At 36.0% G+C, this 7,821-nt stretch overlaps 1 long non-coding RNA gene across 1 annotated transcript; it reads right to left on the bottom strand.

Annotated features, from left to right (window-relative positions):
• Window positions 1–314: 314 nt before the first annotated feature.
• Window positions 315–5,111, bottom strand: LOC123381666. Its single transcript, XR_006588953.1, has 3 exons — window positions 4,953–5,111; window positions 2,918–3,053; window positions 315–656 (listed from the first exon to the last, which is right to left on the bottom strand). It is a non-coding gene; the product is annotated as an uncharacterized LOC123381666 (long non-coding RNA).
• Between the last annotated feature and the right edge of the window lie 2,710 nt (window positions 5,112–7,821).

The raw sequence follows: 7,821 nt of genomic DNA, 5'->3' as shown, positions 1-7,821 counted from the left end.
ATATTATTATTAAAAGTAATGTGTGGCCCAGATACTGCATATAATAAATAATTCCAATTTCATGTATCTACATATTTGTTTTCTTCTTTTCCACATTAGAAGGATAAATCTTAATCTAATTTTGTTTTTGGGACTTTCCACTCTTACTGAGGCCTTCTGATGAGTATGTAATTAAAAAAATTTTTTGATAACAAATTGATATATAGGTAATTAATAGCATCCACACTTGATTATCATTAATTGCTTCCTAAGTATTGATTTCAGACAAAAAAAACAAAAAACAAAAAAAAAACAAACAAAAAAAAGATGCTGTAAGACTTTCATTAAATTGCCCTATGGCAATCAAAAGTTTCTTTTCGATCATTAAAAGTGAAAGACCCTTTTTAAAACTGAAATTATGTGGTTACATTTAAGGAATTTCAAATTGATGCCAGACATTAGCATGACTTGAAGTTTCATTTGAAATGCAGCCCTACTAGAGTTGGGTCTTAATTTTCCTAACAGTCTAAATTTCAGACAGCAGACAGACAGACAGCCATGGCTCTTCAGAGTCTTCTGTGTGATTTAACACATCCCTGAGATCTTTCCATGTTGTCCATATCCTGGAAGATAACTCTCTTGTCAAATTCACCAGCTCAAATACGTATCTTTGTTGACTAAATCAGGAAAGGTAAAGATAAAAATTTGACCTGTTAATGCAATAATCAATCACTAAGAATAATGAAAACCATCAAAAGTTACTGGAAATGGACATTCTTTGTGGTAGGACATGAATCAAGATTTGGCTTGGCTAACTGATCATTTTGGGGCAATGAAATATCAACAATTGTAAAATAGGAGATTCGAATGTTGAAATCATCATAATGAGCTATTAACAAATCCCAAGTGCTATAAAAATCATTGGTAGATATGAAACTGTGGTTTAAGGGTGTATGGGAATGATTCATTCTTCCTTTGTGGTTCTTGAAATGCTACAGGCTCAATGGCAAGCTGCCTGATTATTGTTGGACCTTTCTGTATTTCATTTCAAATAAGATAATAAACCATAAAGTCAAGACCATATTCTGTAAACTTCCTCTGAGTTTAAGACTGCCAACATATGCTTTCCACTGTCATTACTTTCTTGCAATATATTTATATTCTTCTTCTTTTTTATGGGGGAAACCAAAGGCAAAAGATATTCTCACACACTTTTTTTCTGATTTTTAATATGCTTCTAAAACTTCAAACTATTTATTGTTTGAAACATAACATCTTCCGAAAAAGAGGTTGTTTCCCTGGTCCAGTAGTATCATTGTTTGGAATCACAGAATTTATTGAGGAAATTAAGAAACTCACAATGTGAGAATGGGCATAGAGTCACATATAATGGACATCATGTTTATAATCTAAGTTTGGAGAAATAAAATGTTTTTTCCTCATAACATTGAATATACCTGTAATGTAAGAGTTACCTGTGTTGCTATTTAATATGTTTCTCTCACTTATTAGTAAGATTAAGACATGATCATGTCCATTTCATCTTTATATTTTCTAGGACTTAACATAATGTCAATCAAAGAGAAAATCAACAAATATCTCTTGACTGTTACATGGATGAATGTTGAATTTTTCAAACTTTTTAGGCAAAATTCCATAGTGCTAAGAATAAATATAGTCTTTAAAGATTATGTTACAAAAATTAGTTAATTATAGGGATCAAATTTGCCCTTCTCAGCAGCGTGCTCTGCCTACATAATCTTAACTCGCTTTGCAGAAAGTCAGCGTTCATCAGGTACATCTTATAAAACCTCCACTTTGACTGATGACTAGCTGGCTTTTGTGAAGACTCTCGCTGATGCTCTTACTTCAACATGTTCAGTATTCAGTACTCTTTAACCTGTCCTAGTTTTTTACTCATTGATACCTATTTCACTGTGTATTGTCTCATAATTGTAGGGCTTTTTCCTCCCTTCTGTCAGCTTTGGTTGAACTGTCCAATGGTGTGGCTAAGGGGCTCTTCATAGCTTAACCCTGACTTAACCACAATCCAGAGGCTTTTCCAAGTGACATCACTTCCACTTTTTGTCATGTCCCTTCGTTCTTCCCACATGAATTGGCTCCTTGGACACCCCAGGCAGGCCTGGGTAGTATTACTCTATTCCATCTGGGCATGGGCCCCAGGTGATATTAGCTGTTTCAACATGCCCAGTTGCCTCAATTTCCTTGAAACCTTTGTAATTTACTTTCCACGTGTAGTCCAGTAAGAATGACTTCTTGACTTCTCCCCCTTTTTCAAAAAAGCATGCAAATCCACCTTAATTTTAAAACATGTTAAAGTATAAGTATGATGAATATAAAAATGTTCACACGTGGGGCTCAATAAAGACAGGGAATTTTTCTTTTCCTGTGGTTTTTACACTATTATAAGAACAATGTTGTTTTATGAGTTCAAATTCTTAAGAGCATAGAGACCGAAGATGAAGTAGTAATTGCCAACTAGTAAGTGATAGATTAAAAGCATATGAGAGGTTCTAAAGTGCCTCAATGTATAAAATAATGAACTGTGGTATTAGTGTAAAAAAGTAAATTGCTGAAATTATGCTATTTTAATTCTGCCTTAGAAATAGCTATCACATTGAATCAAGTAATGTTGTTTCTTTTTCTGTCTTCAAATGAATATGACATTGTTTTTTTTTCCAGAACCCTTCAGATGGTATAACAAAGAGATTCATCCAACAGAAATGATCTGTAACTTTTTATCTGCAAAATCAACAGAAAATCGTGGGCTCTGATGCTACAAAAAAATGCATAAAAATACTCCACTGTATATAGAAGTGTGAGTCTTTCTACAAAAAGCATGATTAGAAGAGACAGGTTCAGAGAGTAGGAAAATCATACCTATAAGTGAACTCATATTTCTTAATTCTTTAACTACCTGATTGACTGATTTTTGAAGGTCCGGTATCTCTTTCAGCTAAGGAACTCCTTTTGAATGTGATGGCAAGCCTGAAGTTGGATGGGGACATCCCAGCCTGTGGCACTTCTGTCATCAGTAGCCGCATTTTTTTAAACTAAAGCAAAATGAGGACTCAAATTTTAAATAACACCATTTCTGTAGCCAATACAAGCAATATGTACCAATTACTTCATACCATCAATAGTTTATCTTTCCCTAAAATCGTATTAAGGATGATCTTCATTACATCTGCTTTAAGCTTACTGTCTTCCCTGTTACAGTGTATAATGGAAAGAGAACTTCTGAAATCTTGGGATCTTAGAGTCCCTGATATATTCTCCTATCTCCAATGTGGAGATCAAAAAAGATTTAAGAGATCTTTATTTCCCACAACATAAAGAGGCATTCATTTCAGAACATTTGTGAGAACTTATATAATCCCCCATTTTGCAAAGCTATCCACTCTCATTCTCTACCTTTCCTTCACTCAAGGATCATTTCTTTATTATTTTTCATTTTATTTTTAATGTGTATTCACCTTTGAGAGACAGAGAGAGACAGAGCATGAGTGGGGAAGGGGCAGAGAGAGAGGGAGACACAGAATCTGAAGCAGGCTCCAGGCTCTGAGCTGTCAGCACAGAGCCTGACGCGGGGGTCGAATTCACAAACTGCGAGATCATGACCTGAGCCGAAGTCAGGCGCTCAGCTGACTGAGCCACCCAAGTGCCCCTCAAGGATCATTTCTATACTACAAAGTGACACCAGCTCTTCACCTAATTACCTCTTTGAGGAAAGAACACTCCTGATAAATGATTCCTGCAAAGATCTAGAGTTCTTTAAAAATATATCTGCTATTAAAATACAATACGTGATAATGAATCAGATGGCTCTAATTATTTTCAGTTGCTTATATCATGGCTTGACCTGAAATGTCCACAATTAATCTGCTCTAATAAGCATATACTAAGCCCTGACTATATATCAGTAATGTGCTAAGAAAAAATACAAAGGTGCCCAGATACTCTAAAGTCTAGTTAAGTTTATAACTATGTCTAGTTATATTTCATTCTATTACTAACTTGTTGCTTTGCAATGTATGGAGTTTGATTCTCACATTTTTAACATTTACTTTTTAGTCTTCTTTCCATAGAAAGTGACATCCCATTAGTTAGTACAGAATAGCATTCACTTACATAATTTACATACATATTCTTTTTAAACTTCACACAAGAAAGCCTATGTGTAATGTTATATGGAATAACAAAGGAAGAGATGAGGAAGATTCTAGTGAACTATTTCTTTCAAAAGACAACTCTTGCTAATATCCTCGTTTATGGCTAAAAGGCAAACACAAGAATAAAAAAAATACACATCTACATTGCCCTTGACATGCATAATACCCCTCCCTTCTTCGTTAATATAGCCTTAATCACTGATTATACATCATTTCTAAAGTATGTGTTTATAAAGTTTTGGTGGATGTAAAGGTAGCAAATGATCACACATCACTAGTTGCGTTGGAGTTGGAAGAATTATTATTTTACCATATTGCCATTCAGGTGAATCCTTTGCGATACCATTGAGTTTTCATACCCAATTGGCTCCATAAAAGATGCATCTGAATGTTCCGTGTTGTCACGGTCCCCCTCACTCACTACAAGCCTGAGGATACCATATCAACCCTGACCTTCTCGGCTCCCTCACTCTATGAATTACCCTGTCAACAACATTCAGGGTGGTTTCAAACATCTCTGAACGACACAGACACTTCCATATTTACCTATTTCTACCTGTTTTTTAATAGCTTAATTACTTTTGAAAAATTAAATTCTATCACCACTTAAATATCACCCAATCATTCCTCAAAAGCCCTAATCCAGCTTGTACCTCAAGCTACTTCAAATGAACTTCTTTAGCCAATATCTTATTTGTTATACTTGGCCTCTTAACAATATTTTGTTACTGTTAAATTGCTTAAAAGAGTGTTTCATATTCCTGCTCCTTCTTAAAATACCATTTTCTGCTTTTTTTCGACACTACAGATTTCCTTGTTTTTCTTCCAATTCTCTGGACATTCTTTCTTCGAATACTTGCAAGTCTCTTTTTCCTTTATGTGTTCATCTTCGTCAGAATTCTGTCCCCAACTCTGCTCTGTTCTCACTGCAAATCATCTCCTTGGTAACCACGCCCACTCCAACAGCTTAAATTTCATGTAAATCTGCTTGCCAGACCACCATCTTGCCTTCAAAATCAACTTACACTTATATGCCCTGAACTAATCATCTTCCTACGCAAACAGTGCTCAATGTATTTAGAAAAGTGTCTCTATTTTTCATGCGCTGTTAGGCACTGGAAGTATAACAGGGAAAAATAAATTTGGAAAAGACACCTAATAGGTCTAATGGAGGAAGAGACAATCAAGTAAATCAGAAACAATTAAAAATATTATCCTATGTTTAGTTAATTATACTTTTTCAATACAGCACAGATATATAGGTGCACCCACTCAGTCCTTATATTTATTCTATTGATTCTTCTCCCTAAATATGGCTTGAACATTCTGTTTCTACCTGCTTTGCTAATAATATTCCAGGTGATGTTCATCTCTTCCCTGGGGTATTGTGCAGTTTCCACGTCCAGTTTTACAGTCCTCTGAATCCACCTCCCAATGTGGTCAGAAAGAGCTCTCTAAAATGCCATCATGCCATCCCTTTGTTTAAAATCCTGTAATATTAATAACAGCAATTTGTGGAGTATTTACTGTGTCTTGGGCATTTTTGAAGACTTTTAATCCTCTCAACACCTTTATTAGTGAAGTATTAATATTATCTTTATTTTCAGATAAAGAAACCGAGACATACTGGAAACCTATATTATGTCCAAGGCCAACCAGTAGATTTAGAAGGACTGAAATGAAAAATGTTCACTGATTACCCTTCTACTTAAAATACTTCAATGAACAACAAAAGAAACAACCATGTTTGCTCTAAAGATAAAATACAAATTCCTTGGGGTGCCTGGGTGGCTCAGTCAGTTAAGCGTCCGACTTCAGCTCAGGTCATGATTTTGTGGTTCACGAGTTCGAGCCCCGCTTTGGGCTCTGTGCCAGAGCTCAGAGCCTGGAGACTGCTTTAGATTCTTTGTCTCCCTCTCCCTCTGCCCCTCCTCCACTTGTGCTATGTCTCTCTCTTTCTCTCTCTCTCTCTCAAAAATAAACATTAAAAAAAACACAAATTCCCTACCTACCATATAAGCATTTGCAGGATCTTGACTACACTTATGTCTCTAACTTTCCATTTTGAACCTACTTGATTAAAAGCTGAAATTCAACCACAATGAATTTATTTCACAGTAACTCCCTAATTCTTAATTTTAGGGCTTCCCTCCTGTTGGATGACACCCATACACGCCAGCCTGTCCCAATGGCTCTCGTTACATTACCCCAGAAAGGGGAAAGAAAATGGGGTGAAGGAACTGATGCACTTATTACTGCAAGTAATAGTTATCTGCCTTGATCTAGAAACCCCATATTCGAATTCAGGATAATATAAAAATATCTTGGATACTATATTGAGGATGGTAAATCATTTTCTTAAAGTTACTTCCCCCCACCTCCGGCATCATTCTTAACACTTGTAGAAAAGGGACATTTGAAGGCATACCAGGGCGACCTGATTGGGATGTTGCATGGGTTCCACCTACCTCAGGCTCTGCCGGGTTACCTTGATGGCTGAGACGAGTACATTTCAGCCACCTGGAGTTTGTTTGAAGCATCCAGATGGGCCATAGTACACTGGTTGGTAATCTTGGCTATTGGAAATCATTTCAGATAATATTTGTTTTTCCTTGTTTGGCAGAAATTGTATAGCCCACTTCATCGTTGTCATTGCTGTTTTTGTCTATGACAATAGGTTCTTGAAGAGATCCATCCAGACCATGTGTGTGCCCCTGTACAGAATTATATGGTCCCAGTCTACTGTCTACTATCCCCAGCAATAACACTGTACTTGTGGATATATCTCCTGGAATGTGTGATCGCTAGTGGTCACCCTTTCCCTTGAGTTTCTTCCTTTCTTCCATCTGTTATTTCTGCTTCTTTCTCTCTTTCTCTTCTTTTCTCTTTCTTCTTTCTTTCTCTTCCTTCTTTCCTTCCTTCTTTCCTTCCTTCTTTCCTTCCTTCCTTCCTTCCTTCCTTCCTTCCTTCCTTCCTTCCTTCCTCTGTCTCTCTCTCTGTCTCCTTTTTTCTCTTCCTTTCTTGTTTCTTGTGGGGACATACAAAACTGAAATTTCTAAGACTGGGTGTTGAAGAAGAGTCGAAAGTTTGAGACAGGCAAGGATAGCACTGTATCTCCCTCAAAATCTGAGCATCTTCTGAAAGGATGATGCTCCTGTATTTTAGATGAAGTAGACTGAATGGTTCTAAACTAGGTAAGAGAAAGTGAGGAGATGCATAGTAATTTGCCTGCTTTCATTCAGTTTTTCAACATTAGTAGATGACAAAAACACAAAGAGATGTATATATAATTATTCAAACATTTTGTTCCAGCAGAACTAACCCTCTATAAGTAGTTGCCCTATTTACGACTGTGTTCTATTAAAAATTCGGTACCAGCAAAATGTGGTTGGACCAAGATCCCACCAATACAGAGCTACAGGTTCTTAACATCTCAATGTTTCAGATAATCTAATTGTGGGTATATTTAAGCCATATTGTCCATCCAAGTACTTGATGCATAAATATTCCTAACTGGACATTCTACTTTGCCTAAAATTCAATAAAAGCTGCTCTTATATTGTGTATAGGAAAGTATTAATTTTAATGAATTGAAGGGTTTTAATGAATTTCAAATTTGTCACAATTTATTTTGAAAGAATACAAAATT

Source organism: Felis catus, chromosome D4, assembly GCF_018350175.1.
Source record: "Felis catus isolate Fca126 chromosome D4, F.catus_Fca126_mat1.0, whole genome shotgun sequence".
NCBI lineage: Eukaryota > Metazoa > Chordata > Mammalia > Carnivora > Felidae > Felis > Felis catus.
Note: the sequence above shows the minus strand (reverse complement) of the source record. Positions and strands in the feature narration are given on the sequence as shown.